This window comes from Otolemur garnettii, unplaced genomic scaffold, assembly GCF_000181295.1.
Source record: "Otolemur garnettii isolate 467f Iridium unplaced genomic scaffold, OtoGar3 scaffold00215, whole genome shotgun sequence".
Taxonomy (NCBI): Eukaryota; Metazoa; Chordata; class Mammalia; order Primates; family Galagidae; genus Otolemur; species Otolemur garnettii.
In genome coordinates, this window is record NW_003852610.1 from 1,237,965 (window position 1) to 1,253,010 (window position 15,046).

Here is a 15,046-nt window from a genome sequence, read left to right on the forward strand (position 1 = left end):
TTTTTTTTTTTTTTTTTTTTGAGACAGAGACTCACTCTCTCACCCCGAGTAGAGTGCCATGATGTCAGCCTAGCTCAGAGCAACTTCATACTCTTGAGTTCAAGTGATCCTCCTGCTTTAACCTCCCAAGTAGCTGGGACTACAGGTGCCTGCCATGACACCCAACTAATTTTTCTATTTTTAGTAGAGATGGGGTCTCCCTCTTACTCAGGCTGGTCTGAATGCCTGAGCTCAGGCTATCTGCCCAACTTCATCTCCCAGAGTGCTGGGATTACAGGTGTGAGCCACCATGCCACCTTCTAGGTTGTATTTCTAACAATCCACACTCAGTGACTAGAAAAATATGCTTGGACAGAAATGTACACTCAATATCGTGCTGCATATTGGAATAGCCTGAAACAATGTGACTTGTTATCGGTGTATAAGACTCCAAAGTACAGATGAAGCTTCCTGGAGCACATGCAAAACTAAACAGCAAGGCTGTGAGCAGTTCTTCCCTGGAGGTTGATAATCCCCTCTATGCTGTGGACCAGCATAGTATTTAAGAGTTTAAGCATTGGTTTTGGTAAGACTGGTATTATAACTCAATCCTGGCCTTTAGTGATGAGCTCAGGGAAGTCTTATTTTTTTAAATTTTATTAAGTCAAATACACATAGATCATGAATACATTCATGCATATGTGGGGTACAATGTGCTGATCTTTTTTATACACACTAACGTGGTTATATCAAACCAATCATCATAGCTTTCACCTCATTTACTTGATTATTGTGCCAAAACATCTATGTTCTACACTTCACAGATTTGACTCGTACCCTTGTCATATGCTCCATAGGTGTGGTCCCGCCTTTCACCCTCCCTCTGTCAAACCTTCTCCCTCCCCTCCTTTCCCACTCCATTTCTCTCCTTCATCCTGGGCTATAGTTGTGTTCTGTCTTTCATAAGAAAGTGTGAGTAAATATAAGTAGGTTTCATAGAAGTACTGAGTACATTGAATACTTTTTCCTCCATTCTTGAGACATTTTACTCAGGAGAATATGTTCCAGATCCCTCCATGTAAACATAAAAGAGGTAAAGGCTTCATCTTTTTTTAAGGCTGCATAGTATTATATGGTATACATAGTCTCTTAACCCTCTGCATCTTAGTGTAATAGTGTGTTAACACAGGTACATTAATGAATGGTATCAATGGGGCACTGAACTCAATATCTGATTCTTGTAGGCATCAATAGCCAATAGCTACTGGTCTTATTTGAATCCCCATTGCTTCAAAACTTATGGGATCAGTTTTCACGTCTGTTTGTGTATGAGTGGTGAGTTAGATTCTGTCTGCGTGCTCACACTCCCTATATGTGTGAGAGAAAGAGCTCCCAAGCTGAGCCCTGAGCCTACAATGCCCCAGGCCTCTACTGTTGTCTTGATTCAGCCCTGGACTGATTTCCCTGCCATGGACTGGAAGGAGGAGAGGGCTGCGGTCTACACGCATGGTCCTCCCCATATTTGTGCCACAAAACTCTTTCTGTGCAGGGAAGCCCTGGTGATATTGTGTCTCCTGAATGTTAGCAAGGCTGCTCTCAGGGAGCAAAGACATAGTGTATCTATCTCTTCAGCTGTTCAGAGAAGTGGTCAGAAACATCCACACAGAGGGATGCACCCAGAGTTCATGCAACAGTGGCATTAAAAATATGACATGTAAGCATCCAAATCATACATAAAATCAGCACATTGTACCCCATAAATGCAGTAATGTACACAGTTATGATCTAATAAAAGTTAAAAAATGTAAAAATCAAAATATGACATGTTTGTCTGTCATATATAAATTATATGTAATATACACCACATATAACATTAAATATATGATATGATATGATATATAAGGTCAATTCTTCAGATTGGAGGGGAAAAATAGTCATATAGGAAAAAGACATATATTGGTAAACGACAAACAGCAGGTAAACAACTAAGGTATATTTTGAAAAGTGTATTTTTACTTAAATGAAATTATGTGATCTCTTAACAGAATTCAAAGGGATATAAATTATTTTACCTCTTTGATTCCAGGATGATTATAAAATGGTCCTTACAAATCAGCACTGGTGGAAAATTCATGTACAGTTTTTGCACTTTTAATCTTGAATCTCTCATAGTGACCCATTTAACTTTGTGTTATAAATTCTAAGAGGGTAGAGAATTTCTTTATTTTTAAAGGCTAAATAAACAGGATTTCTTTATTTAAATGCTAAATAATATTCCATTCTGTGCAAATAACATAATATATACATATATTATATTTACTTTATTCATTCATCCATCAGTATACACTTCGGTTGATTCTATATTTTGAATATTGTGAATAATGCTGCAATAAACAAGATACTGATTTAAGATTTTTGGTTATATATCCAGAAGTAAGATTTCAAAGTCATATTGTAGTTCTATTTTTTAACTGTATGAGGAACTTCCGTGCTGTTTTCTATAGTGGCTGTACCAATTAGTCTACAAGGATTCTCTTTATGCACATCTTCATCAACACTGCTTCTCTCTCTCTTTTTTAATCTTCAGGATGTTTCATTATTTATGGTTGGGGATTCATTGAGGGTACAAAGAACCAGGTTAAAATGATTGCATTTGTTAGGTTAAGTCCCTCTTATGATTGTGTCCCACTCTCAAAAGTTGTGTCACACACCGTGACTTCCCCCCCTCCCTCCTTCCCTCACACTCCTCTTCCCTTCTTCCACCCACTCCCTCCTTTCCTCTGAGTCCCTTTTTTACAAGTGATAAATATGTTTATGATTAATATCATTAATTATAATAAATAGTTGTTGCATTAATAAGCTGTTCAAAATGGCTATTAATAGTTGTGTCTTCTGGCATATTTTTTAAAAGAATAATGCTTGTTCTAAAAACAATCTGTATGTGCTTTACTGGTTTTATTGAGCAATTAATTCCATTGCACTTATGATGTGTTAGATAATGTTCTAAGCCCTTCATATGTATTAACTTAAATTTTTTTTTGTATTAACTTAAAATTTAAAATAGCCCTGGGAAGTAGCACCTTTGTTAGCTTATTTTACAGAAGAAGAAATACAGGTACACAGAGTTTACATTGTCTAAATTCCCACGACACCAAGAAGAAAGTGGGAGTCACACTTTCCCAGCAGCCCAGCCTCAGACTCCACGCTCTGACTACATGCCCTGCTACTTCCTGCTGAGGCCAGCTGAAGAATCATTCTGGGAAGAAAATGAATTTTGAAATGCTATCTACCTTCCTTAAAAATCACAGTCTAATTTAAAGTAATTTCTTAGACATTGTTTTTTATATGCCAGTCACATAATAATTCCTTCTTGGGAGGTATTCAAGGACAAGAGAGATTGAACATATTTCTCTCCATTTGAGTCATGCCAAAAATATCTGTACACAGCACCGTGTCAGAAGACACATCACCACATTTTATTTCATTCTTGCTGTATACATCAGGCCTGCCTCCCCCATAGGATTGGTGGAGGGAGTAGAGACTGCTCTGAAACATTTGTGTGGAAGCATGAAGAGGCAAGGCAGGGCAGGAAGAGAAAGGAATCATTCCGATTGATTTTCTGACTGAACCAACAGGGGACCCTGCTACCTCACGTACATAAAGACAGATTGCTTTAGTTACAAACCATAATCATCATCACTGTAGTTATCTTCATATGATGCCAGTTATAAACATTCTTAACTTTTTTAAAGATACTAAATTAGCTCAAAGCTAGTTACTTCATCTTCACAGAACTTTACCTGAACTATGCAAAGAAGTTGTGAGTATTTTTAAGTTTCTGCCATGCTGACATTGCACCTTTATTTTAGTGATTGGTATCATAACAGCACATGTGTCTTTGAAAATAATTATAAAAGACTATAGAATATTTTCTATCATCTTTTTAAAAAGTTATTTTTGAACTCTGTATTGTAATATCTTCCCCTACCCATGTGCGTAATGGTTTTATTTAGGAAAAGAACAGTTTTGGCCTTTTGCTTCATAAAAAAGTAGCATTTAATTTTTTTTTTTTTTTGGCTTCACCTTTGCCAGTTTTCTTTTTGTGACAATGATGTGCTTTACTGCCTTAGAAGTTCAGGACATTCAAGAAGTATGAATTTACAGCAATTTCAATAATGGTACCTCGCATTTATTTGTTATCCTCAATTAGTTAGGTGCTGCAAAAACCACATTGCATACATCATATAAAACAGCCTTTAAAGGTTCTTATTGTTCCTATTTCACATACAGGGAAATGAAACTCAAAAGAAACATGTACCCTGGTTTGAGAGTTTTAAAACAGAAACCCAAAGCTTCACCTGAACCTCCTGTGTTGTAGACACTCCCCCCTCACACAAGCACGTGTCCCCTGACAGTCCCACAAAGTGCTGTAGGAGGTGAGAAGTGCACTGAACAAGGAGGAGATGGAGGTGTGCAAAGGACGGCGATTTGCTCAGGCTAACAATGTCAGAGAAACAGTCAGAACCAGCACACATCCTGGCTATTTCTGAGGTTAAAACTGCATGACACTGTAATAAATATTTGCAATGATCAGCCCTTAGTTTTTGACTAAGGAGAAAAGTCACTGTGTTATTGGCAAACAGTCAACTTCTAAAGAATTTGAATTATAATTGTCCTTATGAGCTATGCATTTTCTCTTTACATCACAATTAGAATCTTCAAACCAATCATTCACTCATTTAACAATATTTTTACCTGAAATGACATGAATTATGGCAGTTACCAAACTTAAAAAAGGACTCACATTACCTTATCCTCAAAGAGCGTATATTCTAGTAGGTATGGGCAGCCTGTAGGTATTTACACAGACAACTGTAAATAAAGTGGTTAGTGTGGGAGGTGTGCACTGAACACTGTGAACAATACCCAGTGTGTTCATCTCACCTGAGTCAGCTTTGCACTACAGATGTGTACTGATTTTTCTTAGCCTGTACTGTATCAATGAAGGAAGCGACAATCCATCAGAAAAATATAATAATTATAACCATATGTGCATCTAGTAACAGCGCCAAAGTGATTGAAGCAAAAACTGACAGAAATAAAAGGAGAAATGGACAATTAAACAACAATTTTTGGAGAGTTAAATATTTCACTTTTAATAATGAATCAAGTGGCTAGGAAGATTATCAAGAAGAAAATGTGTCATGCTATAAACCAAGTGAATAGACGTCTGCAGAGCACTCCATCAAACCATCTTGGAATGTCCACTCTTCTCAAGTACACATGAACAATCACTGGGGGGTCCACATTCACTGGTAGAAAATAAATCTCAGTAAATTTAAAATGATAGAAGACAATGCCAAGTATGTTCTCCAACTACAGTGGAATATAATTAGAAATTAGTAACACAACTAAATTGGGAACCTCGCATATATGTAGATATTAAAAGTATGTTCTAAACAACCAATGGGCCAATGAAGAAAGCAAAAGAGAAATTATCTCAAAATACCCTGAGATAAGTGAAAATGAAGACACAACATACCAAATAAAATGTTATTGGAAAGTCCTAAGGAAGAGAAATCACATGTATAGTACTGTACTCTATTTTATTGATACCTGTTTACAAGATAAATCATCTGTCTGAAGTGGTGACCAGAGCCTCACACCTCACTCTATGGCACGTATCAAGCAACTGCACACTTTTTTTGTCATGTTGTGGCTTTTCTCTATTCTTGAGAACACTTCCAGCATTGCTAGTGGCACTTCATATGGGTCCCATGGTGTCATTTAAGGTTTTCAATATTATACTAAGCATGATGGAAAATAAAGGAAAACCAGGACAGAGCATTTTTTACTGAGATCCACAGTTTATGGGAGAAGCAAACTGCTCATGCTGAGATGGTTAATGTCACACAGCATTTTAAGAGTGTATTTGCAACTTGCCACAATAGCAATAGGAGGTGGCAAAAAAATTATTACAGTGGTACAGTATGTACAATAGTTAATTTTATGTAGTTATGATCTAATGCTGCGTCTTTATGTCTGTGATGTCTTTCCACTGCAAATTGTATCATGTGCAGCCTGTACGTATTTGTGTGCATAAGTTTTAAAACATGTTAACTTTTTATAATAGATTTGTGTATATTTTATAGTAGTAATAAATGAACAGATCAGAATTTATATGTATTTATTTTATGTATTCATGGCACATCAAATGTTTTGTTAATTTTTTGATATAGCTGCTTTATGCAATTTGTCTGCAAGTTTTTTCAAATTGTCATAAATCTCCACAAAATTTTTTCCAATATATTCATTGAAATAATCTGTATGTAAGTGGACTCACGCAGTTCAGATCCATATTGTTCAAGGAGCAACTGTACTATGAAACTCAATTCTGCAACATATAACAAGTTATACACAATGACATAATAGTATTTCTCTCAGGCGTGCGAGGCTAGCTTAAAGTCTGAAAGTCAGTTAATGTATTACATCATATCAATAGAATAAAAGATAGAAATTACACAATTTCTGCAGGTACAGAAAAAACATTTGACAAAATATAACATTATTTTATGATTAAAAACTGTCATCCAACTAAGAATACAAAGCAAAAAGTTCAGCTTGATAAAGTAGAGCTATAAAAAGCCTTCCTAACATCATGCTTAATGGTGAAGACTGGACATTTTCCCTCAGTTCAGGAGCAAGACAGAGATGCCTGTCCCCTCACCACTTCTATTCAACATTTTATTATGTTTTTTTCTCCAGAGCACTAGGCAAGAAAAAAAATGTAAACGTTTTCTATATTAGAGTAATGTAAAACTGTCTCTATTTTCAGATGGCATGACCTTGGATAAATAGGGTATGCCAAAAGTTACCGCTAAAGTTACCACATATAGGTAAAATGGGACATTATAGCTAACTGTACTTTTATTTACAAAGTATTCATTGTGAAAGTTTACAAAGAGGTAGCCAACACATACAGAATATTTTCTAAATATTTTGTAAAAATTTGTAATGAATGGTGACTTTAGGGATGACTTTTGGGACACCTTGCATTAATTCATAAAAGAATAGGCTTAAATTTTCATGATCTCAGATTTGGTGAAATTCTCTTAAACAAGACAATAGCAACAGGAGGAAAAGAAAAGAAGAAGAAAAATAAATTGAACTTAAAAATTAAACATGTTTATACTTCAAAGGGCACCACCAATAAACTGAAAAGACTAATCAGAGCTTTGAGAAAATGCTTGCATATCATATTTCTGATACTAAAATTATACTTAGAACAATAAAGAAAGAACCCTTACAATTCAACAATAAGATAAATAACACAAACTAGAAGTTAGCAAACATCTAATTAGATCTTTCTCTAAGAATGGTGTATATATGTGTATGTAATATATGCACATATATATGGCTGATGATTACATGAAAAGATGATTGACATTATTAGTCTTCAGGGAAATGCAAATCAAAATCACAGTTGGATACTACCTCACACACACACTATTATGGCCAGAATCAAAGTTGGATAATAAGCATTGGGAAGAATGTCACACACTATTGGTAAGAACTTAAAATGAGCAATTCCTCATTTAAAACCAGTCTGGCAATTCCTCAAATGATCAAACACAAGATGCTATTTATCCTTACAACAGGATATTATCCAGCCATGAAAAGGAGTGTAGTGCTGACATCACTCTAGTGCCCTACCACTGATAATAACCTGATACTAAGTGAAGGATGTCAGTCGTGAAAAGTGTGCAGTGTATGATCCAGGCAGGTCTACAGAGACAGCGATAGATGCATGACTGCTCAGGCTCGAAGTGACGTCTGTGGTGGGAAGCAAGGGTGAGGGCTGAGGTCCGAGGTTTCATTTGAGATGATGAAAATGTCCTGATGTTGACAGTGGTGATGGTTCCACAACTCTGTAAATATATCAAAATCCGACTTGTATACTTCAAAAGGGGTTGATTTCATGATATGCAAATCATCTTTCAATGAACTGTTAAGAAACAAAAGAATTCCTAGGAGAGACATTTTGGTAAGGAAGGTGCAGTGTCAAGAGTCCATGGGCAGGAGAGGAAGTGGGCAGCAGGTTGCCACAGGCCTGGAGCTCTGCAGTAATGAGTCAAGGTTTTCTCTAAGGAAAGTGGAATATAATTTAAACATTTTAAATTGGTAACATGGAGAAAAGTGGTTTGACAAGAGGAGAAATTGGAGGCAGGAACAAGACAATAATCCAGAAGAGAAGAGGTCAGGGCCTGAATTTGGGCAGTTAAGATATTTAAGACATAAGATGATAGGTGTTGCTGGTGGTCAGAGTTGGGGAAGATGCATTACTGAGGCTGTCAGTACTCCACATGCCAGGAGCTCAGTGATGACTCCCTTCTCTGAGGGTGTCCTGGAGGGCAAGAGACCACCATCTATCCCCACCCCCTTAGCTCTTAGGTGGGTTTTTGGCTGGAAGTAGAAACCAAATCAAGGCAGCTTGGTTAAACTAGGCAGCTTACCAAGGGGGAAGCATATAAATTTTATTGGTTTTACCCATATGTGGGGTCTGCATAAGAGAGTGAAGTCTGACGAAATGGTCAAAGCAAAAGGCTTTTATACGTTTTATACTTTGGTGGAGAAATAGCAGGACAAAGACATTCTGGCTAGGGGAGGGGTGTTTGTACCAGTCACCAGGCATATACAAAAGTATGCAAAACTAGTGGGAGATAAGGTTTGCTTCAATAAGTGTATTTATTTAGGTCCATCACAGCAAGCAAAGACCCAGACTATGGTGAGAAGGGCTGTTTTCTTGCCCTGGTGCAGGAAGGATACATCTCTCAGCAGACTCTTCTTGTTACCAGACAAAGAGGGTCTGGCCACCTGTCATTGTCCAGACAATATGTAGAGATGGAGTTTAGGTCCAACATGCTATATTATCAGAAGGCCAAGGATTCTGGAGAACAGTGAGAGTAGCCTCTCAATTCTGTTCTGCTGTTACAATTCTAATAACTTTTATAATTAAATGCAAAGAAACAAACCTAGAAAATTTTAACTTTATTTGATAGGAAGTAACATCAAAATAGTCTTCATTCAAACAAAATAAAATATTTGAACAACAGAAAGGTGATTTTCACTTTAACAAAATATCTAAGAGAATCAGCAGAGAAAACATCCTATCACCAAAAGAACCTTTACTCTTCGAATATCACAGTACCTATTGTCTATGTGCAACTACCTCCTCAGTCTCCTAACAATTGTGATGAATCCCTAACTAGGTAATCATGAGGGGAGGGTGTGTGGGAGATTGTGAACTCCCAGACCAGGTCAGCTGTGCTGCCTCAGCTTGGCTTCTCAGACTCCATCTCACAGGCCCTTTTCTGGCTCCATTTATGGCTTGCTGCATTCAGGAAGAGAGGCCAGCTAGCCCTTTCTGAAGCTGCAATTTCCCCAGTGTTTTCAACTTGAAATAATCAATATACTACTTTTGCATATTTTGGATGACATGTTCTTCATTCCTTCCATGCCCCAGCCCCTCCCTAGGGCTGCAAGTGCATTTTCTTCTGTGCCTTAAGTGTTGCTACTTGAGAGAATTGATTCTCTGCTGTGAAAGAAATTTAATAAATGGATGCACTAAATTTAAATAATAAAGGACATAGGATTGGGTGCAAGGCAGGCTCCTCAGCGCCTCTACTACGTATAAAATTAGGCAGCAAGAAACTGGCAGAGTACTGGCAACCTTAAACTGCTTTGTGTGGCAAGGAAAAGAATCAACGATTTTAGTTATACAGGCTTATCAGGAAAATCTGTTTTAGGTAACTAGAAACTAATTGATAATATAAGTTTCTAAAACCTTTTTAGGCAGTTAGCAGAATTTTTAAAATAACACACATATTTATATTGAACTGGCAGCTTATCAATTGATTTTGTATATATCATTTCAGTTACCAATTCAAAAAAACCTGTGGTTTATGATAGATGTGGAAGAGTAGAAAGGCGCCTCAAAGAACAAGGACAGGTAGAGTTAAAAGCAGAGATTTTGTAAGAGCACACACAAGCAGAGGGGCTGCCACCAAAGATGGGAAATGGGAACAGACCCAGTCAGGGTGGGGGGGGTCTGCCTCTTCAAGGCAGTTCAGGGTGTGGCCTTGGTGCAACTCAGGACAGGGCCAGTCAGAGCCCAGGAACTGGCAGATGTGGTGCAAGACACCAAAGGTCATCCACCTGGGTTACCTGCTATGAATCTTTCACAGACTGGAAGGAATGTTTCATGGAACCAGAAGAATCACTGAAAGTTCTATTCTTTGCTTAAGAAATGTCCAGATCCTCCAAAGCCAGAGAAAGACTAACAAGTCCTATTTGCTGAAGAATGGTTAGGCTCATTGGAGTTAGGGAGAAACTAAGTCCTATTCTTTTCTTAAGGAATGTTTAAACCCTTAAGGAGGGTAGAGACTTAATGGGTGTTTATGACCTCTTGGAGGTAGGAAAAGACAAACAGTTTAAGCAAAATCAAATATTATTATTATGATTACTACCACTATTGTCATTTTCCAGTATAGGAAATTGGAGATAGTAAGCAATTTTACTGAGAGAGAATCTCAGACCTGAGGTTTCTGCCTTCTAGTTCCAAGCTCTATGCTTTTATGATTTTTTGTTGGATATCTTACTGTCTACTTACCCACTCTCTGTACTTTTTTTGGCCAAAATTTGTTGTTTTTAAATCTTTTTTTTCTTTCTTTCTTTCTTTTTTTTTTTTTTTTTCAGTTTTTGGGCAGGGCTGGGTTTGAACCCGCCACCTCTGGTATATGGGGCTGGTGTCCTACTCCTTTGAGACACAGGTGCCACCCAAAATTTGTTGTTTTAAAAACACATGACAATACTACAAATATAAGGTTGTGTTAATCTTTCAAAGTTATCTAAGAGTTGCTTAAAAACAAAGCTTCTTAAACTTCTTATTGTTGCTCTATTTGAAGCAACTGGACAGCCTTTCTAAATGCAGTCTTGTGCTGGCTATGTTCTGCTTTCCCTAGAAATGCCATAATTATGCCTACTCTTGGTATTATTTACAAAAGTATTCATTTGTGTAGGCAGAAAACTGAAGGCCTGTAATAAGAAATAATTTTCTATGGAGATTAAGCTGTACAGTAGTTCCATAGATATTGAGCCAAGAAAAGCATGATTATACAGATGAGGGATGAGTCAGAGGCAAGTGGATAACAGAAAAGTCTTCAAAGCTTTCTCTTTAACCAGTTACAATGGCCAGTATTTTGGAGATGAAGAATCTTCATAGTTTCTACTGTAAACTCCTCATGAAGTTTTATCTCAAGAATGAGACTCATAATTTCAGGCCTGTAATAAGAGAATCAAGAATTTTAATTTCTTTTTTGTTAGTAGGAACAATATCTTATTTATTTGTTTTAACCTCAGCATCTGGTCCAAATAGTAGGTTACATAGATTTTTCTTTTAGTTGTTGGAGAATCATTGAGGGTACAAAAAGCCAGGTTACACTGCTTGCATTTGCTGAATAAAGTCCCTCTAAAAATAGTGTCCCACCCCCAAGAGGTGTGTCACACACTGGTCCCCCCCCTTCCTTCTCTCCACTCCCCTGTTCCTTCTCCACGAACCATGTACTAGCATCAGTTGTCTTCATACCGGAATTGAGCACATTGGATTCTTGCTTCTCCATTTTTGTGATGCTTTACTAAAAAGAATGTGTTTTGACTCTATCCAGGTTAGTACCAAAAGATGTAAAATCTTCATCTTTTTTAGTGGCTGAATAGTATCCCATGGTATACATATACCACAGCTTATTAATCCATTCCTGGATAGAGCGGCACTTAGGTTATTTCCACAATCTGGCAATTGTAAATTGAGCTACAATAAACAATCTGGTGCAAATGTCCTTATGATAAATGATTTCTTTTTCTTCTGTATGGATGTCAAGTAATGGGATTGCAGGATCAAATGGGAGGTCTAGTTTGAGTTCTTTGAGGATTCCCCATACTTCCTTCCAAAAGGGTTGTATTGCAGTCCCACCAACATTGTAAAAATGTTCCATTCTCTCCACAATGACACCAGCATCTGTAGGTTTGAGACTTTGTGATGTGGGTCATTCTCACTGGGGCTAAGTGATATCTCAGCATAGTTTTTAATTTAATTTCTCTGATGATTAGGGATGGTGAACATTTTTTGTGTCTGTTAGCTATTCATCTGTCTTCTTTAGAGAAGGTTCTATTCATGTTTCTTGCCCAGAGATATATATGAAATTTGTTGGGTTGATTTTTTCTGTTGATGCATCTGAGCTCTCTGTAGATCCTGGTTATCAAGCTTTTGTCTGATTCATAATATGAAAACATCTTTTCTCATTCTGAAGGTTGTCTGTTTGCTTTGGTAGTTCTCTCTTTAAATGTACAGAAGTTTCATTTAATTAAATCCCATTTATTTATTTTTGTTGTTGTTGCAATTGCCATAGAAGTCTTCTTCATGAAATCTTTCCTCAGGGACATAACCAATTTCATGACGTCAAGATGGCAGCTGAGTAACAGCTTCCTTGCAACTGGGCATGATGAATCTGGGAAGAGAAGATACGAGGTATCTCTGGCTGGTAGGATCTGCCCAGAAACATCCCTTTTGGGACGCGGGGAGTCAGCAAGAGACTTCTGGAACCCATGAGGAGGACAAAAGCAGTGGAGAACTGGCAAATGTCTGTATGTGTTTGTTCGGTCTAATCCCGCTGGCAGCTATAAGTACAGCAGCAGTGAGATTGCAAACTGGAAAGGCCTTATCTGTGAGCTGTTTTGGTCTTTATTGGACTTGGAACTCAGTTGAAATACCTTGAAAGAACTTGGCCAAGAGAGCAGAAGAATTTAAGCATTGTCTAGGGCACCAGACTGAAACACTGAGCCAGTCAGAGCTAGTAGTGTTTGACTGTGAGATGAGCAAGCAGAGCCATTGTGGGAGAACTACCCTGGCAAGCTCCACCCTCAGGGTCATAGAGGAAGAACTGAGTGGGAGCCAGTAATGTACTGAGTGAGCAGCCTAAAGGTGGGGACTGAGACACCTTAGAGCCTTGGCCCTCAGGGACCTAGAGTGAGGCCAGTTTTGGCACACTGGGTAAGTGGATAGCCACTTCAGGAGTGATCCCAGCCACAAGGGCTTTCCCAGGAAAACTTCTGCTTAGCCAAGGTTAGCAGTTTAAAGTGTCTTTTAAGTGGGCTGAGGAGAGATTTAGGCTCTACACCCTGTGGGGATTGAGAAATCAGCAGAGGTTTCCAGTCTACATCTCCTACAGCCGTATCAACATTGTGATTAATGTCTCATACCCTAGAAGATCACCTGTTGCCTAGACAATATTCAATTTTTGTTTGTTTGTTTGTTTAATTTCAACATTTTCCCTATAGATTTTCTTTTCTTTCTTCATTTTTCTAGTTTAAATATAATTTTCTATTATTGCTTTTTTAACAATTAGAACTTCATTTTTGCTAGTGTTTCTGCCCCTATTATGTGATTTCCCTCCCAATTTTACCCTGTAAAGTTTTCTCTTTGCTTGTTTTGGTTTGATTTATAGCTTTTTTGTCTTTCCTCTTTACTTGATGGAGGTGGGGTACTGTGTCTGCACAGGCTAGCAAAGAGCTGGTGACCTCAAAGGAACAACCCAACCCAGAACCCCTAGAGGTTGGGGGTTTTTAAGGTTGGGCCAAAGTATCCTACTGTACACCTATATTACTCCCTTTTACCCACCCTCCTCTCCTTTCTCTTTTTTATTTCCTTTCATATATTTTTTCTTCTTTCTTTTTACCTTTCTTGCTCTTCAGTGTTCTCATACTTATGGTCCTGTACCAAAAGGATTCATCAAAATCCTAGTGCAGAGGACTGATAACTTAAAGAGCAAGAGGAAGTGAAAGGAAAATTAGGGCAAGAAAACAGATAAAAGAAATCACGCATGAGGAAGAATCAGCAGAAAAATCATGGCAAAATAAAAAGCCACCCCCAGGGACCATGAGGTAGCCACTCTAGAGAATTCCACCTACAGAGAAATGTTAGAAATGACAGAAAGGGAATTTAGAATATGGATGATAAAAACAATGAAGGAAATGATGGAAACAACGAAGGCAACTGCTGATAAAGTGGAAAATAACCAAAAGGAAATCCAAAATCAGAATCAAATAAGAGATAATAATATGAACAATATAGAAAGTATAGCAGAGCTGAAGGAACTGAAGCAGTCAATTAAGGAACTTAAAGATACAACAGAAAGTAGTGACAACAGATTAGACCATGCAGAAGAAAGAATCACAGGGGTAGAGGACAAAGCTCTTGAGATATCTCAGAAATCAAGAGAGGCAGGAAAGAAGAGAGAAAAAGCAAAACATTTACTGGCAGAATTAGGGGACATTATGAAGCATTCAAACATACAAGTTATAGGTATCCCAGAAAGGGAAGAAGAATGCCCCAGGGGAATGGAAGCCATACTAGAGAACATTATAAATGAAAATTACCCAAATATCAACAAAGGTTCTGACACTCTCCTTTCAGAGTGATATTGGACTCCAGGTCACCTCAACTCTAATTGAGCTTCTCCAAGACCCATCATGATGAATCTGTCCAAAGTCAAGACAAAAAAAAGACTCTGCAAGCTGCCAGAAGTAAGAGCCAGTTGACCTATAAGGGCAAATCCATCAGGATGACTTCAGATTTCTCTAATGAAACTTTTCGAGCAAGAAAACAATGATCATCTACCTTTAATCTACTTAGAACAATTTCCAGCCCAGAATTCTATATCTTGCTGAATTAAGCTTTAAAACTGATGGAGAAATCAAATCATTTATTGATATACAATCATTAAGGAAATTTGCGACAACAAGACCACCTCTACAGGAAATACTTCAACCTATTCTACACACTGATCATCACAATGGATCAACAGCAAAGTAAGAACACAGAGATTAAAGGACAGAACCTAGCTTCCACAATGATGCAAAAAATAAAACTAAGCAATAGACTCTCACAAAATAAGATGACTAGAACTCTACCACACTTATCAATTATCTCAATAAATGTTAATGGCTTGAATTC